The following is a 26,298-nucleotide window of genomic DNA, read 5'->3' as shown; positions in this document are numbered from 1 at the left end:
CATTATTATTCCGATTTTAATGGTACACGTAAAATATTTAAATCTCGACAATCACTTATATATATATATATATATATATTATATACTGTATGTCCGACATTACTTTATCGCTTTGCAACAATATTGCAGCAGCATTGCTCAATCAGATTCTATAAAAATCAATCAGATTCTATGCCATGTCTATGCACACAATATAGACAAGTATGCACTTTGAATCATGTTAGAGTGGATCTGTGTTTTTTAATCTAAGAATATGTTTACTAGGTATTTGTTACGCATATGAACAAACATTACAAAGATACACTGTATATGTTATATTTTACACTTTAACACTTTCACATTACAATTTAATGGGGGAAAACAAAATTTCAACAAACACAAAAAAAAAAACGACCACTTTGAAAGCATTTGTGCCGCTCAGATACAATCTATCAGCAATCATTACGAACACGCTACCATTGGATATTTTGCACTATAAATAACCCAAACACCATGGCCAATACGTCCCTTATGACCGACATTGTATCAGATCGCTTTTGTGTGTTTGAATACCTTGTTACTCATTTCGTGTTTGCTCTGCTTTTTGGCTTGTGCTGCTTGGCTCTGCAAATATGGACAACACCCAGTTAGATTGTGTTGGTGCTGTTGGACAAGTTATGTACAACAGACTCAGGCATGTCTGGCGCCTCGAAGAGGAGCATGTGGAACGCATGAGGTTTAGGGCTCCTCCTGTTCACAGGGTGAGGCTCACCTTGGATAACATGAGCAATGCCGAGGTTCTTTACAAGTATCGGCTCAAAAGACAGCAGCTATTGATCTGTACGATGTACTAAGACCTTATCTGGAGCCACGCAGACGTATGTGCACTGCTATTCCTGGCATGTCCAAGATGCTTTGCTGCATACATGGCAGCAAAGCATTCCTGGCGTCCGGAAGCTTTCGATCTGCAGAGGGTTACTTGTCCAGTAGGTCTCAATTAACCTTCTCTTTGGTTTTTGAAAGGTTTCTGAACACCATGAAAAGAGTTTGTAGGGTTTTAGTAGGATTCCCTCAAAATAAGTAAACCTCAAGAGGGAACTCTATCAAATAGCTGAAATACCAAATGTGTTGGGAGCAATAGATTGCACCCATATTGCTCTGCGGGCTCCAGCAGAAAAGGGTCCTTTCTGAAATCGCAAACACTTTCATAGTTTGAACATGCAGCTCATTTGCGACGCATGGATGCAAATTATTAACGTGTTCGCAAATTTCGGGGGTGCCAGTTACGATGCCCGTATCCTCAGGCAGTCCTTACTCTGGCAACAGTTTGAGGACAGATAGTTTACCAACGGGTGACTCGTTGGTGAGTACTTGTGCACAGCATGGTTAAGAAGTTAGACAATTGCCACTGTAATGTTCTCAAACAGTTGTGTTTGTGTCATGTGCAAAATGTGCAGATATAGAGGTTGAATTATCAAATGTCTGTCGGACCTGATCCGACAGTGCGGATCAGGTCCGACAGACATCGCTGAATGCGGAGAGCAATACGCTCTCCGTATTCAGCATTGCACCAGCAGCTCACAAGATAAATGGGCCTCATTGAATGATGTTTAACCATTTACTTGTCTCTTTCAGCAAATGTCTAGTTTTAGCTCCAAACAGATATGTAGCAGGTCATAGCTACAATGTGCAAATATAGGGGCCTATCTATCAAGGTCCGAAAGGAGCTTGATGGCCCGTGTTTCTGGCGAGTCTTCACACTCGCCAGAAACACAAGTTATGGAGCAGCGGTCATAACCCTGTCCGCCTGCTCTGCACAAGGAATTCAACCTGATCGAGTACAATCAGGTTGATTGACACCCCCTGCTGGCGGCCGATTTAATTTTAAATGTTAATATGTAAGTCAACTTTTGATCAGCCAATAGTGATAATGTGAATAGTTCGCCGGCGAATAGTTCCCGGCGAACATAGCTTGTTTGCGTTTGCCGTGGCGGGCGAACATATGCAATGTTCGATCCGCCCCCTATTCATCATCATTGAGTAATACTTTGACCCTGTACCTCACAGTCAGCAGAGACATTCCAGCCAATCAGCAGCAGCCATTCCATCCCAGACCCTCCTACCTCCTGGACAGCATCCATTTTAGATTCATTCGGAAGCTGCATTCTTAGTGAGAGGAGGGACAGTGTAGCTGCTGCTGATTTAATAGGGAAATCGATAGCTAGGCTAGTGTATTCAGTGTCCACTACAGTCCTGAAGGACTCATCTGATCTCAGCTGTAAGGACAGCACCCCAAAAAGACCTTTTTAGGGCTAGAACATCAGTCTGCTTTTTTTTTTTTTTCCTGTGTAATCTAATTGCAGTTGCCTGTCTGCCAGTGTGTGTGTCAGGCTCACAGCGTATACTGTGCCCACTTGCCCAGTGCCATCACTCATATCTGGTGTAACAGTAGTGTACATTTAAAAAAACAACACTTTTTTGACTGTGAAATAGTAGCAGTCAGTTTCCTTCACACGTGTGCATTTCAGTGCCTACCTGCCAGGGCACAGTGTCACCCCAGTGCAACTCATATCTGGTGTAACAGTAGTGTACATTTAAAAAAAACAACACTTTTTTGACTGTGAAATAATAGCAGTCAGTCTCCTTCACACGTGTGCGTTTCAGTGCCTGCCTGCCAGGGCACAGTGTCACCCCAGTGCAACTCATATCTGGTGTAACAGTAGTGTACATTTAAAAAAAACAACACTTTTTTGACTGTGAAATAATAGCAGTCAGTTTCCTTCACACGTGTGCGTTTCAGTGCCTGCCTGCCAGGTTACAGTGTCACCCCAGTGCAACTCATATCTGGTGTAACAGTAGTGTACATTTAAAAAAAACAACACTTTTTTGATTGTGAAATAATAGCAGTCAGTTTCCTTCACACGTGTGCGTTTCAGTGCCTGCCAGGGCACAGTGTCACCCCAGTGCAACTCATATCTGGTGTAACAGTAGTGTACATTTAAAAAAACAACACTTTTTTGACTGTGAAATAATAGCAGTCAGTTTCCTTCACACGTGTGCGTTTCAGTGCCTGCCTGCCAGGTTACAGTGTCACCCCAGTGCAACTCATATCTGGTGTAACAGTAGTGTACATTTAAAAAAAACAACACTTTTTTGACTGTGAAATAATAGCAGTCAGTTTCCTTCACACGTGTGCGTTTCAGTGCCTGCCTGCCAGGTTACAGTGTCACCCCAGTGCAACTCATATCTGGTGTAACAGTAGTGTACATTTAAAAAAAACAACACTTTTTTGATTGTGAAATAATAGCAGTCAGTTTCCTTCACACCTGTGCGTTTCAGTGCCTGCCAGGGCACAGTGTCACCCCAGTGCAACTCATATCTGGTGTAACAGTAGTGTACATTTAAAAAAACAACACTTTTTTGACTGTGAAATAATAGCAGTCAGTTTCCTTCACACGTGTGCGTTTCAGTGCCTGCCTGCCAGGTTACAGTGTCACCCCAGTGCAACTCATATCTGGTGTAACAGTAGTGTACATTTAAAAAAAACAACACTTTTTTGATTGTGAAATAATAGCAGTCAGTTTCCTTCACACGTGTGCGTTTCAGTGCCTGCCAGGGCACAGTGTCACCCCAGTGCAACTCATATCTGGTGTAACAGTAGTGTACATTTAAAAAAAAACAACACTTTTTTGACTGTGAAATAATAGCAGTCAGTTTCCTTCACACGCGTGCGTTTCAGTGCCTGCCTGCCAGGGCACAGTCTCACCCCAGTGCAACTCATATCTGGTGTAACAGTAGTGTACATTTAAAAAAAAATACAATTTTGACTGTAATAGATTGAATAGCAGTTAGTTGTCTGCAAACGTGTGTGTCAGGCCTACAGCGTCTACTCTGCCAACTTCTGCCAGTGCACAGTGCCACTCATATCTGTTGTCACAGTAGCTTGCACACTACCACTAATCGAAAAAAAAATGACAGGCAATGGCAGGCCACCCCGCAGGGGCCGTCGTGGTTGTGGTGCTGTGATTCCCTTTGGCCCTAGAATAATGCCCAGTGTTCAGAGGCCACGTACCCCGAACTCGAATAGTTCTGAGGACATAGTTGACTGGCTAACACAGGACACCCAATCTTCTACAGCTTCCGCTCGGAACCTTGACGCACCATCCTCCTCCAGCTTATCTTCGGGCAACTCTCAAGTTACCACTCGCCCGCCTACCGCCACCACCAACACTAGCACCACAGCCGCTTCACTTGACCTGTCAGAGGAGTTATTTACACATCAGTTGGAAGAAATGAGTAATAGTGATGCGCAACCATTATTGCCAGAGGATGTAGATAACAGGGATATGTCTCAGTCAGGCAGCATTACACACATGGACGTACGGTGTAATGATGATGATGTTGTACCCGCTGCTGCTTCCTTTGCTGAGTTGTCAGATACAAGTGAAGCGGTTGATGATGACGATGCATCCGTGGATGTCACGTGGGTGCCCGCTAGAAGAGAAGAAGAAGAGGGGGAAAGTTCAGATGGGGAGACAGAGAGGAGGAGGAGACGATTTGGAAGCAGGGGGAGGTCGTCGCAAGCACAGTCAGACAGCATGCATCGGCACCCGGGGTCAGCCAGACAGCACGCCAATCAATGCATGCTGTTGCCACCACCAGAATGCCGCCATTGCAGAGCTCAGCAGTGTGGCATTTTTTTTGTGTGTCTGCCTCTGACAACAGCGATGCCATTTGCAACCTGTGCCAAAAGAAACTGAGTCGTGGGAAGTCCAACACCCACCTAGGTACAACTGCTTTGCGAAGGCACATGATCGCACATCACAAATGCCTATGGGATCAACACATGAGTACAAGTAGCACACAAACTCAAAGCCGCCATCCTCTTCCTGGTCCAGCATCTTCAGCCACGTCAACCACTGCTGTCCTCCTTGCCCCCTCTCAACCATCCGCCACTCCGTGTCTCACCTTGAGCAGTTCCTGCTCATCTGCCCACAGTCAGGTGTCTGTCAAGGACATGTTTGAGCGTAAGAAGCCAATGTCACAAAGTCACCCCCTTGCCCGGCATCTGACAGCTGGCTTGTCTGAACTCTTAGCCCACCAGCTTTTACCATACAAGCTGGTGGAGTCTGAGGCATTCAAAAAATTTGTAGCTATTGGGACACCGCAGTGGAAGGTAACCGGCCGAAATTTCTTTGCACAAAAGGCAATCCCCAACCTGTACTCGATTGTGCAAAAGGAAGTAATGGCATGTCTGGCACACAGTGTTGGGGCAAGGGTCCATCTGACCACTGATACCTGGTCTGCAAAGCATGGTCAGGGCAGGTATATCACCTACACTGCTCATTGGGTAAACCTGCTGACGGCTGCCAAGCATGGAATGCGTGGCTCTGCAGAGGAGTTGGTGACACCACCACGACTTGCAGGCAGGCCTGCTGCCACCTCCTCTACTCCTCCTACTCCATCCTCTTCCATAACCTCCTCGGCTGAGTCCTCTTCTGCTGCTGGGTCTTGCTCCACATCAACGGCACCCCCCCCCCAGCTCCCCAGGTACTATTCCACATCCTGGATACAGCAGTGTCACGCCGTCTTGGGGTTGACTTGCCTGAAAGCAGAGAGTCACACCGGACCAGCACTCCTGTCTGCCCTGAACGCACAGGTGGATCAGTGACTGACTCCGCACCAACTGGAGATCGGCAAAGTGGTTTGTGACAACGGAAAAATTTGGTGGCGGCATTGAATTTGGGCAAGTTGACACATGTGCCGTGCATGGCACATGTGTGTAATCTGATCATACAACGCTTTGTGCATAAGTACCCAGGCTTACAGGACATCCTGAAGCAGGCCAGGAAGGTGTGTGGCCATTTCAGGCATTTCTACACGGCCATGGCGCACTTTTCAGATATGCAGCGGCAAAACAACATGCCAGTGAGGCGGTTGATTTGCGACAGCCCGACACGTTGGAATTCAACACTCCTAATGTTTGACCGCCTGATCCAACAAGAAAAAGCCGTTAACGACTATTTGTATGACCGGGGTGCTAGGACAGCCTCTGCGGAGCTGGGATTTTTTTGCCACGTTACTGGACGCTCATGCGCAATGCCTGTAGGCTCATTTTGAGGAGGTGACAAACCTAGTCAGTCGCACCGAAGGCACCATCAGCGACATCATACCATTTGTTTTCTGTCTGGAGCGTGCCCTGTGAAGAGTGCTGGATCAGGCCGTAGATGAGTGTGAAGAGGAAGAGGAAGAGTTGTGGTCACCATCACCACCAGAAACAGCCTTATCAGCATTGCTTGCTGGACCTGCAGCAACGCTGGAAGAGGATTGTGAGGAAGAGGAGTCTGAGGAGGGATGTGGCTTTGAGGAGGAGGAAGACCAACCACAACAGGCATCCCAGGGTGCTCGTTGTCACCTATCTGGTACCCGTGGTGTTGTACGTGGCTGGGGGGAAGAACATACCTTCAGTGAGATCACTGAGGACGAGGAACGGGACATGAGTAGCTTGGTATCCAACCTTGTGCAAATGGGGTCTTTCATGCTGTCGTGCCTAATAAGGGACCCTCGTATAAAAAGGCTGAAGGAGAACGACCTGTACTGGGTGTCCACGCTACCCCAGGAGCAGAACTTTTTTTCACTTTCTGCGATGAGATTTTTTTAGTGAAAATTTTTCTGCAGGTTATTTTTAAATATAATTTTACTTTAAATTAGGCATTTACACTAAAGCACCAGTTCAACTCCAGTGTGTTGGTCAACTGGAGAATAACGCAATTTTAAAAGTTTTATAATATATTACAGCAGTTGAATATTGGATTGCAAATTAGCTGCAGACAAACATATCAATTGTAAAATATCTCTTGAATAAATTTGTTTCCTTTTCTCTTAGTCTAACATAGAAATACAGTAATAAAAAAGATGCATTGCTCATAAGAATGTCTTACATTCAGAAAAAAACAGCTTTGCAAACTGGGAAAGGCTAGGGGGCAGGTTTGAAAAAAAAATCTGAGAACCATTCAACAATCTACTGCTATGCAGCACTACTGCATATTTGACTGTTCACTTCAAACAGCACTTTGCTGCGGATGCTCTGTGTTAAGGAAAACTTACACAGTGCAGCCAGAGCAAAGCTCTGTTTGAAGAGAACAGCCTGATGTGAAGCAGAGATGCAAAGTTAAAGCAGTAACATTTCCTGCATGTGTCCTGTTCTTTCTGCAGAAATGCTGCATTTTCTGCGATTACATCTCCAACCACTGCATGTTCTGCCTTGGGGCACGCTACAAGACCCCCGGTATAAGCATAAAGTGCCTGAAATGTTACCGAATTACCGCAAGTCGGAAAGGATGCAGCAGTTCCAAAATAAATTAAAAAGTATGCTTTACACAGCGTATAAGGGTGATGTCACAGCACAACGGGAATCTAACAGGGGAAGAGGTGAAAGTAATCCTCCTTCTCCCATGACCACGCCAGCAAGGACAGAACGCTTTATAGACGTGTTGTTGATGGAGGACATGCAGAGCTTTTTAAGTCCTACGCATCGCCACAGCCCTTCGGGGTCCACCCTCAGAGAACGACTCGACTGACAGGTAGCAGACTACCTCGCCTTAACTGCAGATATCGACACTCTGAGGAGCGATGAACCCCTTGACTACTGGGTGTGCAGGCTTGGCCTGTGGCCTGAGCTATCCCAATTTGCGATAGAACTTCTGGCCTGCCCAATTCAAGTGTCCTGTCAGAAAGGACCTTCAGTGCAGCAGGAGGTATTGTCACTGAGAAGAGAAGTCACCTAGGTAAAAAAAATTCTAGATTACCTCACCTTTATTAAGATGAATGAGGGATGGATCCCGAAGGGACTGACAGTGGGCGATACATTCGACTAAAAAAGGCCTGATGAGATGAGCTGCCTTGGGCTAAAAATGGTCCACACGCTGCTGTATTTTATCTCTGAATGCCGGATGACTTGCGTGACTTATCCGCCATCAACTAGGGTTCAAGCCGCAATGTTTTAGGGCACTTTCTGCCTGGGAAACAAACACCAATTTTTCTGGCCGCTGCTACAGCAGCAGCTGCAACAATACCTAATTTTTCAGGCATGTGTACATGCCTAATTTTTCTGGCCTCTGGTGTTGCACTGTGGCTTCAAAAACCAAACCAAAAAAAAGGCACATAACAGGGATTAAACTGATAGGAATAGTACTACTTAACACACCACTCCTATCTGGTGGCACATTAGATTGCACGCGCAGTGCCCCAAATTTGAAGTAGGAGGTCCAACCAAGCATCTTTTTCCATCTCCCGGTTCCTAAAATCGATGCCATATACACGTCCCCTGATAGGGGACGTAACAGGGATTAAACTGATAAGAATAGAACTACTTAACACACCACTCCTATCTGGTGGCACATTAGATTGCATGCGCAGTGCCCCAAATTTGAAGTAGGAGGACCGACCAAGCATCTTTTTCCATCTCCCAGTTCCTAAAATCGATGCCATATACACGTCCCCTGATAGGGGACGTAACAGGGATTAAACTGATAAGAATAGTACTACTTAACACACCACTTCTATCTGGTGACACATTAGATTGCACGCGCAGTGCCTCAAATTTGAAGTAGGAGGACCGACCAAGCATCTTTTTCCATCTCCAGGTTCCTAAAATCGATGCTATATACACGTCCCCTGATAGGGGACGTAACAGGGATTAAACTGATAGGAATAGTACTACTTAACACACCTTATAATAACGCAGAGGCAACACAGAGAGAGGAGTCTGAAGAAGAGGAGTCAGAGGAGGAAAGTTGCTTTGAGGAGGTGGAATACCAAACACAGCAGTCGTCCCAGGGGGCTTGTTGTCACCTTTCAGGGACCCTTGGTGTTGTACGTGGCTGGGTGGAGGAAGAGACCTTCAATGACATCAGTGAGGACAAGGAACGGGACATGACTAGCTTGCTATCTAACCTTGTTGGGGAGTTTGTGGTTGTGCAAATGGACTGTTTGCGGTTGTTTGCGGTGCCTTAAACGGGGAGTTTGGTCTGTCACTGTGAAGTGGGCGTAACCCTTACACTACCTGATCGATACAACATCATACCTGATGTTTTAAAGCACGTTATTCCAAACAATTTAGGAATGTTAGGTGATTTATGCCCTTTATGGATTAAAACCAGACTCTGCATCAACTATGTAATTTTCCATGGGAGTTTTGCCATGGATCCCCCTCCGGCATGCCACAGTCCAGGTGTTAGTCCCCTTGAAACAACTTTTCCATCACTATTGTGGCCAGAAAGAGTCCCTGTGGGTTTTAAAATTCGCCTGCCTATTGAAGTCTATGGCGGTTCGCCCGTTCGCGAACAGTTGCGGAAGTTCGTGTTCGCCGTTCGCGAACGCAAAATTTTATGTTCGCAACATCACTATTAGCCAATTTAAAGTTATTTCTTTCAAATTATGTATATATAGATATCCAGTCTGAACCTGGCTTTAATATCAGAATAAACACTAAAGTTTTTAGCATAGACAGAAAATGACTTTAGAATTATTATACTTACAGATAAAAATGTATTAATGTGTTATGAAATAACATACTCGCTTTCATATTCTGATTATTTGTATTCTTTTTTTCTTACAGATTTTCAAGTTTGCTGAATTCACAAAAGAATTTGTAGTTATTGTTAGCGTATTTTATTTTTAAAATAAATATCTTTACATACTATATATTTTTTTATTTATTTAAATACATCATTTAAAATCAGAAAATATATATATATATATATATAAACTTCTCAAAAAGAAGAGGCACTCACAGGTCTTAATTAACAGAAAATAGTTTTATTAGTTCATAGGTTCAGTCAACGTTTCGGTCCTCGCAGGGACCTTTGTCAAGACTGTTCTCAGAAAGCATCCAAGTAAGACACTAACAAACGCATGTAGCAAATAAAGAAGGAATCTGGAGTCAGTCTCAACAGTGTTGGATAAAAAAACAAGACTTTATTCCATTCAGATGAAAAGTTCATTACAGGATAATAAGACCGGCTGTCTGTCTTATGCGTTTTGGCGTGGTGCCATATTCATAGATCTACATTGTAATGGGCCAACCAACTTTAAAAAGGGGCGGCTATGCAGCCATTGGACAGGTTATTATGCTAATTTCTTAAAGTGTCAACACCTCATTGTAAAAGACTGCCCACAAATAGTGGCTTCAGTGGAGTGTTCCATAATAATAAGGCCAATGAATGTAAAGTGAAGCTTTAGTAGTATAAGATGCTTTTTGGTAATCAAATACTCCAAATACTAAAACTGATGATCTGTCACCCTAATATCAATACTAATAGAAATTAAAATAATTGCTTAGGCACATGGAATATTTATTTACAATAGCCTATAAACATATCTAAATTTTATGGTTAAACTATATAATACTAGGCCTATATCTAAAAGGGGATTTAAAGAACACTTTCAATTCTTCATTAGCCTTAGACACAAAAGAATGAACTGCTTGATTAAAGTAGTTATTGATACTTTTAGTACTTGTAACCAATGGGCATATCTAAGTATCAAAATTAAGCAATACATGCTAAGTTACTACCTGCAAATATTTTGAAGAGCACTTATTAGTACTTTTCATGGCCACAATCAGAAGAAAATAAACCATTTATGGTTAATAATTATTTGATTTAGGATACAACAACACATAGGGCTCGATGATATATTCTTAGCCAGCTCAAACCTTCTTTTTCTCGCTGATACTCGCAGGGCTGCCCCGGTGCAATGATCGTAAAAAAGGGGCAGTCCCTGCGAGTTGCGAGATAGCTCCTATTAAAAGTAATGGAGCTCGCTGGATAGGGAAACTTCGCTCCTTAGTGCAAAGTTAGCAGGGAGCAGGGAGAGCACTTTAAGATTAAAATCCTGCAGCCAATATAACTCACATTACCCTGCTTTCTGCTTATAGCATCTTACATTCGCCTATATTTTAGTATGCATTTGATTTTCTATTGGGGTTATAAGTGTTCGTATTGTTTTGACAAAAGCTTGCCACCTTTTAGTTGGCGAGAAAAAACTGTGATATCTGCAGTGCGAAAATCTTTATAGAATTACACTGGGATTAGTGAGACATTTTCATATACGCCCATGGAACGCCCATGTTCAGCCCATTTTACAAAAAAACAACAATTACGCTTTGCATTTTGTATTTATAAGTTCATATTTCTGTGTGATTTTTGCACATCTAGTGTACTACAATTACTTAATATAACAATAATGGAAGATTCCTAAAAGTATTGACTCAAACATAAAATAAACAAATTCATTCAATCAAATGTCAATTTCAACAAAGTAAACACAACGTAAATAAAAAACATTCAATCCAATAGTAAGAGATGTGGCCACATCTAATATAACTGAACAAATTAATAATATCACTCATAAACTCATATATTTAAAAATACGATTAAGCAAACTTGATAAAAAGTAATAAATCGATAAGATATATAAATAAATTAAATAATAATAAATTGATAAGATATATAAATAAATTATATAAATGGCTGTGGAAAAGGCAGCTGCACAATAGTTGCAAAACCGTTAATGGTTATGCCAACCAACAAATGTCCGTATTTTGTGATGGTTTGAAAAAAATTAGTAGTCTGTTTTACTTCAATTAGCAAACCATGATGGTAAATATAAAAAGTAAGTTTGTCTGCGGTCCAGGTTTAAGTGTAAAAACAAACTGTCACTTTATAAGTATCCTCAGTTTCTCCAATCTGTCTTAAGCCAAAATTTAAGTAAATGTTAACTTGTTAGGTGCATTAAAGCTTTCCTGAGATGTAACAAGTACTGACCGGTCAGTTTTAAAAAATAATCCAAAGTGATTTGTTGAGAGTTTGCACGTACCTGACAGACTCGATAGCTTGAAGCGGCTCCAATATTGTGTGACCGTTCACACAGAGCAATCAGCTACGGGCACTACACGCTGAGTATTGTTTCACTCCTAAGCGCGGCTTCAGCGTCTTCACTGCCGGCGTGTGCGTGGCTTCGTCACCTGACTGGATCGACCAATCCGGACACTGAAAAAACGTACCAAATTCAAAAAAGTTCACTGGTGTTTCTCAAATAATCCGATTGAGGGTAGTTCATAGATTGTAAGTCATTCTACGCGTTTCAGCACAACGTGCCTTTATCAAGATGACTTACAAATGCTCTAATCCTTCCTTTTATAGATTGTGATCTTGTACCGCCTTTTTAACTCTTAGTTGTTCATTTCAATGAACTTTATTTTTGCAGCAAAAACAAAACTTCTAACATTACTCTGTTTCCATATTTGGTGTATGGTAAATTCCACAGAATTCAATTCAAATAAACAATCAATTTCATTTAAAGTTAATAGTACAATTTAATATACATCTATTATTTATACTCAGATAAATGTTATATACAATATGAAGTATCTTAATCTTAGCAGTTCCTACATTCAAATTTTAAGGAAACTTATTGCTAGTAAGTACCTGTTTATAAGATTAATTCATTAGTATCCTCATCAAAGGGAGGTTTTCACCAAAATACATATCACATAAATATATAAATATCTAAAAAAATATGAAATAATAAAAAAAAAATTATAAATATAAGAGCTATATAAATATACACATTTAAAAACCTGTGTATTTAAGAATTGTATATAGAAATATGTATATAAAGTAAAGAACTAGTTCATCTAAAAAATTCCATAAGATCCATAAAATATAGAATAGGTATTATATACTACATCAATGGTAAAAAATAAAATTAAAAATTTTTCTTGTATATAAAATTAATAATAATAGACACTTATAAAAATCAATTCATATATACCAGATCATATTCAATACAAAAAACACCTTTCAAAATTAGAAAAGAAAAAAATATATAAATAAGAGATGTATATATTTATATTAAAATAGGGATAAAAAGTGCTGGTATCACATGGCTATAATTAGTTAAAAGGATTAAGGTCAAGTTCAGCATTTAACCTCCCTGGGGTCAGGGTACCAAAATTAAAAATTAATTCTGCTTCAGTAAATAGGAGCTGTTTCAATGTATTTCCTCCCCTTTGGAGTTTGACCTTTTTAACCCCCCAATATAGAAAACCTTCAGTTTTTTGTCCATGGAAATCTTTAAAGTGTTTGGAGAGCAGATGATCCTCATACCCTCATTCTATATTTAAAAGATGTTGCCTTATCCTGTCCCGTACTGGTCTATTCGTTTGGCCAAAATATTGTTTCTTACATGGACACTGTATCATATATACAACATTCTTATCTGAACATCTAATGGTTTCTCTAATCTTAACTTTATCATCTGAATTGCTAGCTTCTATTGTTTTGCATTTAGTACTAAAACTGCAAGCTTTGCATTGGTGGCAAGGATAAAATCCTTCAAGTTTGTGTCCATAAACATCTATATTGAAACTTTTTCTTTTTTTAAACTCACTAGGTGCTAGAATAGATTTGAGTGTTTTTGCTTTTCTTTACGTGATCTTGGGTTTATTTTCTGTAATTTCGCTCAGGACTGGATCTTTCTGAACTAGATACCAGTGTTTATGAATAATTTTTTTGATTAATTTAAAATCTGCACTATATTGGGTTATAAACGAGGTTTCAAAATCTTTAGAGTTGGATTGTTTTTTTTTCTTTTTTCTGAATGAGCGTATTTCTTTCTATTTTTTCCACTTCTTGTATAGCTCCTATTATAAATTCCTCATTATAACCCTTTTCTACAAATCTTTCTTTAAAGTGACAGTCTACACCAACATTTTTCTTATTTAAAAATATAGATAATCCCTTTATTACCCATTCCCCGTTTTTGCATAACCAACACAGTTATATTAATATACTTTTTACCTCTGTGATTACCTTGTATCTAAGCCTTTGCAGACTGCCTCCTTATCTAAGTGCCTTTGACAGACATGCAGTGTAGTCAATCAGGGAAGACTCCTAAATAACTTCACGGGAGTGAGCACAATGTTATCTATATGACACATGTGAACTAGCACAGTCTAACTGTGAAAAACTTTCAAAATGCTCTGAGCTAGGAGGCGGTTTTCAACTGTTTAGAAATCAGTTTGAGCCTAGCTAGGTTTAGCTTTTCAAAAATACCACCAAGGGAACAAAGCAAATTTGATGATAAAAGTAAATTGGAAACTTGTTTAAAATTGCATGCCCTATCTGAATCATGAAAGTTTAGTTTTGAGTAGACTGTCCCTTTAAGTACATTTGCTTGGCTCTTATAGTCATCCATTGTGGAGCAATTTTTCCTCAGTCTTAAAAATTGACCTTTGGGGACATTTAACTTCCATTGATCATAGTAGCTACTGTTATAATGTATGTAATTGTTGGTGTCTACCTTCTTAAAAAATGTTTTCGTCTGAATTTTATTATCAACAATCTCAATCGTCAAATCTAGGAAGTCTATAGTTCTAACATTAAAATCATATGTAAAAGTTATTCCCCAACTATTACTATTTATATCTTCCATAAATTGAATTAGTAAATCTTCCCCTCCTTTCCAAATTAAAAACAGGTCATCTATATACCGTTTGATGAGTACGCGGTTTGTGCTCCATGCACTATTAATAATTTGGTCTTGTTCGAATCTACCCATAAACAGGTTCGCATAACTGGGCGCAAACCTCGTACCCATCGCTGTACCTTTCCTTTGTAAAAAATATTCCCCATTAAAATTAAAATAATTATTATTAAGAATAAAACTGATGCACTGTATTAAAAAATCTGCTTGGTTAATTGACATATTAATATCATTATGTAAATAATATTTGATTCAATCTATTCCTAACGTATGTGTAATGTTAGTATAAAGTGCATTTACATCGCAGGTTACTAGAAGGAAGTCCTTCTGCAAAGGAATATTACTTAACTCATTAATTAATGAAGTGGAATCTCTTAAATAAGTCGGTAAATTGATTACATATGGCTGTAAAAACTTGTCCACATATTGGGATAGATTGGCCGTTAATGAATTAATGCCAGAAATAATCGGTGGTTTTACTATTGATTTATGTGTCTTAGGCAGATAATAGACTATTGGGGTTACTGGGTATTGTTTTTTTTTTTTAAATTTAATTCTTTATCGTTCAAATTTTTTTCTTTTTTGGCATAAAAGAGTAGTTTATCTAGTTCCAGACTGAATTTATTTACTGGATTTGCTCTGAGTCTAGTGTAAGTTTCAGTATCATTTAGGAGACGATAGGCTTCTGTTAGATAATCATCAGTGTTCAATATGACTAATCCTCCCCCCTTGTCCGCTGCCTTTATTATAATTTCAGGATTGTTTTTTAGATCTTGAAGTATTTCCTTTTCTTTTTTAGTTAGGTTGTATTTTTGTCTACCTTTGTTGGTGCTTTTAATAAGATCTTCCTTTACTGATTTCTCAAAGAGTTCTTGAAATTTGCCCTTTTCTTGGGTGGGGTAGAAGGAGGATTTCTGTCTTAAATCTGTATGATTGTAATAGTCTTGTGATGTAATTGAGCTGGGTTGTGCACTATTGATGTTACGTTCCAATAGATTCTTAATAAAATATTGTTTTAGGGTTAGTTTTCGTATGTATTGATTTACATTTATCATGGTATTAAATTTATTCATTCTACACCTAGGTGCAAACGATAATCCCTTGCTTAATACTGTTTCTTGTTCTTTATTCAATGTTAGTTTGCTTAGATTAAAAATCCCACTAGTATTAACTATCTCAACCTTTTTGTTTCTTGTTTTTCTTCTTCTACCTCTCTTTCCTCTAGCCTTTTCCTTTTTGAATCCAATCCCTTTCTATATTTCTTTCTTGTTGTGTTTCCCACGATGTTCCCTCTGTGGGCGTGCTTGGTCCTAAAAAAGGCCTAGTGGTTGGTTGATCCTCTCTAACTTTATCTAATGCTAGAAACCTATTTTGTATAGGTAATTCTTGTGTTTTCAAATGGGACCTAATATGGGTTAATGTATTGTCATTTTGATGTCTCTCAGTGTGTTCTCTATGGTAATGTTCATCTTTTGGCCTAGTGGAATATCCTCCATACTGGTTACGGTGATCTGGTTCTCTCCAATTATCTCTATGGAAATTTCTATGATTTTCTTGGAAATTTCTAGAATAATAACCAGAATCTGTTCTATTTTCTCTAGAGTATCTAATGTGATCATTGTACTCTTGATTTTTCCACTGGTCTCTCGAATAATCTCTATGATATTCTTGAGTGTTCCTATTATTTCCAAAATTTACATAGTTACTTCTACTCTCTCTTCTATATCCGATATAGCCCTGGTGATCATTTCTCTGAGGTCTATATGTATTAATAAGGTATTTATTACTATCATATTGTGTATATCTGAAATTTGTTCCATGATTCTTATATGAACCCTGGGGTGTTTGGAAATTCTTATTTTTCTCTCTTTCTTGTTTTTGTTGATAGTTCATATCTGTTTGTTTATTAGGATTAAGTCTATTGCTTTTTCTAAACAAATTTTCTATTTTATTATCTCCAATATGTGTTTGTGCTTGAACTCTGTGTTCATTTGTGTGAGTGTCCTGAGGGATTAAACTGTCATTTGAATTCCCACTAGAATAGTCTGTTTCATCTCTAATATATTTTCCATTTATTTTCTAGTATTTCATTTTTGATAGTAGTTATATTGTTAATTATTTCTTTTTGTTTTTCCTTAAACTTAGGATCCTCATTGAATTTAGTCAAATTATCTTTAAATGCATTTATTGTTTTATCAACATTTTCAAGACCTCTAGTTCTAGATTTAATCAGGACTTTTAAAAGATTTGTTGATGCTTTTTCCAAATTACCATACCACTCTGTATTGTGGTCCTCATCTAATGTAAATGTTAAGTTCTTTTTAAGTCTCAACCCTCTTGGGACCATAGTTTTATCTAGATATTTTTGTGTGAATGTCAATTCAGCTTTCAATTTAATTTCTTTAATAAGACTATCTTCTAATTTATTTAATAAATCCATACTATCTTTAGAGGTGTTCCATGATCAATGGAAGTTAAATGTCCCCAAAGGTCAATTTTTAAGACTGAGGAAAAATTGCTCCACAATGCATGACTATAAGAGCCAAGCAAATGTACTTAAAGAAAGATTTGTAGAAAAGGGTTATAATGAGGAATTTATAATAGGAGCTATACAAGAAGTGGAAAAAATAGAAAGAAATACGCTCATTCAGAAAAAAGAAAAAAAACAATCCAACTCTAAAGATTTTGAAACCTCGTTTATAACCCAATATAGTGCAGATTTTAAATTAATCAAAAAAATTATTCATAAACACTGGTATCTAGTTCAGAAAGATCCAGTCCTGAGCGAAATTACAGAAAATAAACCCAAGATCGTGTACAGAAAAGCAAAAACACTCAAATCTATTCTAGCACCTAGTGAGTTTAAAAAAAAAGAAAAAGTTTCAATATAGATGTTTATGGACACAAACTTGAAGGATTTTATCCTTGCCACCAATGCAAAGCTTGCAGTTTTAGTACTAAATGCAAAACAATAGAAGCTAGCAATTCAGATTATAAAGTTAAGACTAGAAAAATCATTAGATGTTCAGATAAGAATGTTGTATATATGATACAGTGTCCATGTAAGAAACAATATTTTGGCCAAACGAGTAGACCAGTACGGGACAGGATAAGGCAACATCTTTTAAATATAGAATGGGGGTATGAGGATCATCTGCTCTCCAAACACTTTAAAGATTTCCATGGACAAAAAACTGAAGGTTTTCTATATTGGGGGGTTAAAAAGGTCAAACTCCAAAGGGGAGGAAATACATTGAAACAGCTCCTATTTACTGAAGCAGAACTAATTTTTAATTTTGGTACCCTGACCCCAGGGGGGGTTAAATGCTGAACTTGACCTTAATCCTTTTAACTAATTATAGCCATGTGATACCAGCACTTTTTATCCCTATTTTAATATAAATATATACATCTCTTATTTATATATTTTATTCTTTTCTAATTTTGGAGGTGTTTTTTGTATTGAATATGATCTGGTATATATGAATTGATTTTTATAAGTGTCTATTATTATTAATTTTATATACAAGAAAAAATTTTAATTTTATTTTTTACCATTGATGTAGTATATAATACCTATTCTATATTTTATGGATCTTATGGAATTTTTTAGATGAACTAGTTCTTTACTTTATATACATATTTCTATATACAATTCTTAAATACACAGGTTTTTAAATGTGTATATTTATATAGCTCTTATATTTATAATTTTTTTTTATTATTTCATATTTTTTTAGATATTTATATATTTATTTGATATGTATTTTGGTGAAAACCTCCCATTGATAAGGATACTAATGAATTAATCTTATAAACAGGTACTTACTAGCAATAAGTTTCCTTAAAATTTGAATGTAGGAACTGCTAAGATTAAGATACTTCATATTGTATATAACATTTATCTGAGTATAAATAATAGATGTATATTAAATTGTACTATTAACTTTAAATGAAATTAATTGTTTATTTGAATTGAATTCTGTGGAATTCACCATACACCAAATATGGAAACAGAGTAATGTTAGAAGTTTTGTTTTTGCTGCAAAAATAAAGTTCATTGAAATGAACAACTAAGAGTTAAAAAGGCGGTACAAGATCACAACCTATAAAAGGAAGGATTAGAGCATTTGTAAGTCATCTTGATAAAGGCACGTTGTGCTGAAACGCGTAGAATGACTTACAATCTATGAACTACCCTCAATCGGATTATTTGAGAAACACCAGTGAACTTTTTTGAATTTGGTACGTCTTTTCAGTGTCCGGATTGGTCGATCCAGTCAGGTGACGAAGCCACGCACACGCCGGCAGTGAAGACGCGGAAGCCGCGCTTAGGAGTGAAACAATACTCAGTGTGTAGTGCCCGTAGCTGATTGCTCTGTGTGAACGGTCACACAATATTGGAGCCGCTTCAAGCTATCGAGTCTGTCAGGTACGTGCAAACTCTCAACAAATCACTTTGGATTATTTTTTAAAACTGACCGGTCAGTACTTGTTACATCTCAGGAAAGCTTTAATGCACCTAACAAGTTAACATTTACTTAAATTTTGGCTTAAGACGGATTGGAGAAACTGAGGATACTTATAAAGTGACAGTTTGTTTTTACAATTAAACCTGGACCGCAGACAAACTTACTTTTTATATTTACCATCATGGTTTGCTAATTGAAGTAAAACAGACTACCAATTTTTTTCAAACCATCACAAAATACGGACATTTGTTGGTTGGCATAACCATTAACGGTTTTGCAACTATTGTGCAGCTGCCTTTTCCACAGCCATTTATATAATTTATTTATATATCTTATCAATTTATTATTATTTAATTTATTTATATATCTTATCGATTTATTACTTTTTATCAGGTTTGCTTAATCGTATTTTTAAATATATGAGTTTATGAGTGATATTATTAATTTGTTCAGTTATATTAGATGTGGCCAAATCTCTTACTATTGGATTGAATGTTTTTTATTTATGTTGTGTTTACTTTGTTGAAATTGACATTTGATTGAATGAATTTGTTTATTTTATGTTTGAGTCAATACTTTTAGGAATCTTCCATTATTGTTATATTAAATGATTCTATAGATACATTTTTCCTGTCGTCTGTAACAATTTTAAAGTAATTTTACATATAGGGATTAGTTTATATGTTAGCTATTTATATATATATTTTATTGACTACCTTTTTAACATTTAGTATTAACTTCTTTAGTAGATTGGATATTTACTTGATCTATTTCTAACTCAGCCCAGTGCGCCACTCTTACTTCTTTTACTGTCTATTTAATAGTTTTTAACTGTGTTTGAGGGATCACAGTATATACTAGAGTTGGCTTTGAGTTTTTAAGGTCTCAGTCCGGATCCATCATTTACTGTTTTTATCTTAGTGTACTACAATTACGATTTACGCTGTGCATATTTAATTTGATTTATTCCTGTGTAAATTACATACTATTTTTACTTTTTTGTTAACATACGATTTTTGGTGAAGAATTTTGTTACGATTTTTGATGCACCTTAACAATACAATTTTCCCTGCTTATTTTTGTGCGAATGGTTCAAATCTTTGTTTTGTATAATGTTTAAAATACAAATTTTGTTGTGCACATTTCATATGAAAATGCAGTATACGCCCCTTAGTGAGACACCCTGTTTTCAGGGTAAAAAATGGCTTTAGATCATTCCACCAGGGAAATAGAAGGACTGGCGAGCATTCATTAACAATCTTGCCAGACCAGAGAGCTTTCAATCATCGAGCCCATAGTATTAGATTCCTTCATAACAATTAATAAAATACATTCTAATTCAAATAGTAAGTGTACATATATGCATTAAATAAACAGGAATGGAGAGGATTTTCCAAATGTATGGGAATACAAAATGTATAAGCATGCATTAAAAAAGAGAGACTGGAGGTTACAACTATGGTTACCAGTAATTAGCTGTTATTCCCAGTAATTAATGACATCAGACTCGGAATTGAAACCTTTGGGTACTTGTGTATCTAATTTGAAAATCCAAAAGATTTCTTGTTTGGAAAGTAATTTAAATCTGTTGCCTCCTCTGTTGGGAGTTTGTACATGTTCTATTGCCCTCCATTTGAAGGTACTAGTGTTTTGATGGTGAACACACATCTAAAAAGTGTCTAGATAGGGCAGAACACCTCTTCTCATTTGTTATATAGCCTAGGTGTTCTCTAATGTGTGTTCTCACGTCCCTACTTGTTATTCCTACATACTGTAATAGATGTTCGGTACATTCTATGAGATAAATCACATAGGAGGTGGAACAAATGATACAACCTTTAGTTTTGAATGTATGGCCTGTTACACAAGAATAAAATTCTTTCCCCACTGTTAAGAAGTCACAGGACTTACAGCATGGATGACCACACCGATAAGTACCATTAGTAGTTAGCAATGAGCTAGCACTATTGGAGGACTTCAAGTTACGGAGAAAGAATATTACCAATTGTTAGATTCCTTGAAAACACACACCTACAGCCATTCTCTACCACTCCTTTCAGTTTTTTAATCACCATACAGTAATGGGAATTACTTTTTAATAATAGTACAAACTTCTGAATATTCAGATGAATATTTAGTGATAAAGAGCAGCTGCTTAGTCTGTGTCTTTTTGGGTTTCAGTGAGAGAGTTTCTTCTCTTTTGAGATTACTTGTCTCATTGAAAATCTTGTTGACTTGGTTAGTACAATAACCTCTGTTATTGAACCTCTCCTTCAATTCAGAACTTTCGGCTAGATTACGAGTTTTGCGATAAGAGCTGCTCGGTGCTAACTTGCAAGTTATTGTCACAGCTCACCTCCCTATAGCGCTGCTATTACAGGTTTGCAAAAACCCGGCGTTAGCAGGCAATAAGTGAGCGTAGAGCAAAATTGAGCTCCATACCGCACTCCAATACCAGCGCTGCTTTGAGCTGGTTTTACATGCTCGGGCACGATTTCCCCATAGACATCAATGGGGAGAGCCGGCTAAAAAAAGCCTAACACCTGCAATAAAGGAGCGTAAAGCTCTGTAACGCAGCCAAATTGATTCTTATGGGGAAGCAAAATTTATGCTTACACCTAACACCCTAACATAAACCCCTGAGTCTAAACACCCCTAATCTGCCACCCCCGACATCGCCGCCACCTACATTACACTTATTAACCCCAATCTGCTGCCCCTAACATCGCCACCACCAACCTACATTTATTAACCCCTAATCTTCCGCCCCAACGTTGCAGCCACTATACTAAAGTTATTAACCCCTAACCCTCCTAACACCCACTAACTTTAATGTAATTAAAATAAATCTAAATAAAACCTACTATAAATAACTAAATAATTCCTATTTAAAACTAAATACCTGTAAAATAAACCCTAAGCTAGCTACAATATAACTAATAGTTAGATTGTATCTATCTTAGGTTTTATTTTATTTCACAGCTAAGTTTGTATTTATTTTAACTAGGTAGACTAGTTAGTAAATAGTCATTAACTATTTACTAATTACCTAGCTAAAATAAATACAAATTTACCTGTAAAATAAAACCTAACCTGAGTTACACTAAAAACTAACCTCTAAAAATCCGATCTTTTACCTGTAAAAATACAAACAACCCCCCCAACAGTAAAACCCACCACCCACACAACCAAACCCCCCAAATAAAATCCTAACTAAAAAAAAACCTAAGCTCCCCATTGCCCTGAAAAGGGCATTTGTATGGGCATTGCCCTTAATCAGCCAATAGAATGCAAGCTCAATCCTATTGGCTGATTGGATCAGCCAATAGGATTGAAGCTCAATCCTGTTGGATGATTGTATCAGCCAATAGGATTTTTTCACCTTTAATTATGATTGGCTGAACCTTCATTCGAGAAGAGCCGTCGTCAGAAGAGGATGCTCCGCGCCGGATGTCTTGAAGATGGAGCTGCTCTGCTCCAGATGGATGAAGATAGAAGATACCGTCTGGATGAAGACTTCTGCCGGCTTGGATGAAGACTTTGGCCCGCTTGGATGAAGACTTCTGCCGGATTCGCTGAGGACTTCTGCCGCTTCGTTGAGGATGGATGTCGGATCTTCAAAAACTGTAAGTGGATCTTTGGGGGTTAGTGTTAGGTTTTTTTAAGGGTTTATTGGGTGGGTTTTATTTTTAGCTTAGGGTTTGGGTGGAAATGGAGAGCTTAGGTTTTGTTAGTTAGGATTTTATTTGGGGGGTTTGGTTGTGTGGGTGGTGGGTTTTACTGTTGGGGGTTGTTTGTATTTTTTTTACAGGTAAAAGAGCTGATTTCTTTGGGGCAATGCCCCGCAAAAGACCCTTTTAAGGGCTATTGGCAGTTTAGTTTAGGCTAGGGTTTTTTTTTATTTTGGGGGGCTTTTTTAATTTGATAGGGCTATTAGATTAGGTGTAATTAGTTTAAATATTTGATTATTTATTTTTTATTTTGTGTAATTTAGTGTTTGTTTGTTTTTGTAATTTAGTTAATTGTATTTAATTAATGTAATTGATTTAATTATAGTGTAAGGTTAGGTGTTAGTGTAACTCAGGTTAGGTTTTGTTTTACAGGTTGTATTTATTTTAGCTAGGTAGTTAGTAAATAGTTAATAACTATTTACTAACTAGTCTACCTAGTTAAAATAAATACAAACTTGCCTTTGGAATAAAAATAAAACCTAAGCTAGATACAATGTAACTATTAGTTATATTGTAGCTATCTTAGGGTTTATTTTATAGGTAAGTATTTAGTTTTAAATAGGTATTATTTAGTTAATGATAGTAGTTTTTATTTAGATTTATTTTAATTACATTAAAGTTAGTGGGTGTTAGGGTTAGACTTAGGGTTAGGGGTTAATAACTTTAGTATAGTGGCGATGACGTTGTGGTGGAATAAATGTAGGTAGGTGGCGGCGATGTTAGGGGCGGCAGATTAGGGGTTAATAAGTGTAATGTAGGTTTCGGCGACATTGGGGGCGGCAGATTAGGGGTTAATAAGTGTAGGTAGGTGGCGGCGATGTTAGGGGCGGCAGATTAGGGGTTAAGAAGTGTAATGTAGGTGGCGGCGAGGTCAGGGGCGGCAGATTAGGGGTAAATAAGTATAATGTAGGTGTCGGCGATGTCAGGGGCGGCAGATTAGGGGTTAATATGTTTATTATAGTGGTGGCGATGTCCGGAGCGGCAGATTAGGGGTTAATATTTTTATTTTAGTGTTTGCGATGCGGGAGGACCTCGGTATAGGGGTTAATAGGTAGTTTATGGGTGTTAGTGTACTTTTTAGCACTTTAGTTATGAGTTTTATGTTACGGCATTGTAGCATAAAAGCCATAACTACTGACTTTCAGTTTACGGTATGGATCTTGATGGTATAGGGTGTATCGCTCACTTTTTGGGCTCTTTTTGGCAAACTCGTAATACCGGCGCAAAGGAAGTCACATTGAAAAAGGATTTTTGGAAAGCTGCGGTAGTTACGTTGCGTTACGGCCAAAAAAGTGTGGCCAAAAAAGTGTGCGTTACAGATATACCTGCAAAACTCGTAATACCAGTGGTAGTGAAAAAGAGCCTTAACGCTGCTTTTTCACTCATAACGCAAAACTCGTCATCTAGCCGTTTGTTTGTAATAGTCAGTATTATCTGAACATATCTGTTTTGTTCTAATAAACTGACTTTTAATAATCCCCTTGAAAACATGCTTGGGGTAAGCACTTTTGGCATGTAAAAGAGAGTTTCCTGCAATCTTTTTACGATAGAGATTCGTTTTGATTTGTCCTGTTCTTGTAGAACCTGATAGTTGAAGTTCCAAAAAGAACATGTTCACCGTGTTCCATTCATGGGTGAACATGACTCCTGTATTTTGTTCATAAAGATACTGAACAAATTGTTCAGCTTCTTTTTTCCCTGATCCTCAGATGATCAGAAGATCATCTATGAAGCGCTTATATAAAATAATGCTTCCTCGCATGGGAATAGTATTTGTATACACAAATTTACACTCAAGCCAACCCATGAAAATATTGCCCCATCGCAGTGCCACGTAATTGCAGATAAAAGGTTTCCTCGAACACAAAAAATTTATGTTCTAGAAGAAATCTTGTAACCCGCAAAACATATTCCTTTTCCACGGGACTCATGGGTATGTCTAGATCATGAAAAAAACAATGGCTAGAAGACCCTTGTCATGAGGTATACTAGAATACAATGATACAACATCAATTGTGAGTGAACTATGTTCCTTTAGCCATTGAAAATCACTGAGCAAAGACATGACATGGGTGGTGTCTCTTAAATAACTGTGGAGACCCTTCACTGTCCTCTGCAAAATGGAATCAAGCCATTCAGACAAGGGGATGTCAAGGTATTTTAAATATTATTAAAAAATATATAGAAGTATATTTGTCTTTATTTGGTAAGTCTGTGGATGTGCACACTGTTTGCAGAACAAAGGATTGTTTTTGGGAGATCTCACACACTCAATATGCTAAATTATGCAATTGTATAATTTAGCAAGGAACTGAAAATTAAGGATACAGGCCCATATATGGGTTTCCTCCAAGGGAGATGCCGATCCGTCTGAAGAAATGTGAGAAATGCAAGCATTTTTCAAAAGGAACTGGTAATTAGCACAGATTTGTTTGAGTGGCTCATGCTGTGTGGTTACTAACCCTGGAATATACAAGATGTGGTGACACAGACATTGCGTCTGGGTTAAGATAACACAGAGAAAACACATGACTTACATGCTTCCAACAACTGTAGTTAGATTTCAAATAAAATATAATTCCAGAAAAAAAATTATATATTTTAATGGATATGAGATGTCTATTTATGTGATATCAAATATTAACATCTAAATATATATATATGGAATGTAAAATATTGAATGATATATATATATATATATATATTTTGAAGGCATGAATATCTTAGCCTCTGTGTGTTTAAGAACATGAATAGATGTTTATGGACCTGAAGAGAAGTGATTATTAACATTTATTTTTATTTCAGATCTACATAGACAGGATTCATGTATTCAGAAAGAAATACACAGAAATGTAACATGCTATATTTGAATGCATGCCCCAGAATGTATTAAATATAGAAATTGGGAAATTGTCTAATTCTCTATTATTACATGGGTATTTGATAAGCTTGGGAGGTAACTGTTTCAGTCAGTCAAGAATGTTTAATAACCTCTGTATTGTTTATATTTTTCAGACATATAATCTCAGATGTGCATGAAGAAGGTTCATACATCCTGGGCTTATTAGAAACATAAAATATGGCATATTCTTGTTGGAATACAGTGCAATACTGAATTAAAAATAATCTGTTATTTGTATAGAAATGCCATAATACTGATAAAATTATAATGCATTTTAAGCTAATAATTAGCAGTATTAAATTGCCTTAATATAATAAAATGTTAATAATATAACATATTTTGTATCAGAATAATCAGAAAAAAATAACCAAATATTAACCATCTGTAATTGGAGTTATATATGATTGATGCAGAGAATATAATCTGATTAAATAACCATTTTATAAAAGTAATTAAGTTGTTTAAAAATGTTTAGAAATTTTAAAGGTGAATTTGTTTTGTTTGTATGTCTGATGCCACCTAGTGTTATGATGCGAAATTGCAGCCATGAGATGATTGGTTGTTGCAAAGAATGCATTTCCTTGACAACACATTTACCAAATAAACCATGTTCAGTTGCAAAGAACCAATCCAAGACAAGGCCATGGGCGTTTCCAATATTCAT

The sequence above is a fragment of the Bombina bombina genome, chromosome 6, assembly GCF_027579735.1.
Source record: "Bombina bombina isolate aBomBom1 chromosome 6, aBomBom1.pri, whole genome shotgun sequence".
Classification (NCBI taxonomy): Eukaryota; Metazoa; Chordata; class Amphibia; order Anura; family Bombinatoridae; genus Bombina; species Bombina bombina.
The sequence above is the reverse complement of the archived record's forward strand: the minus strand, read 5'-3'. Positions refer to the sequence as shown.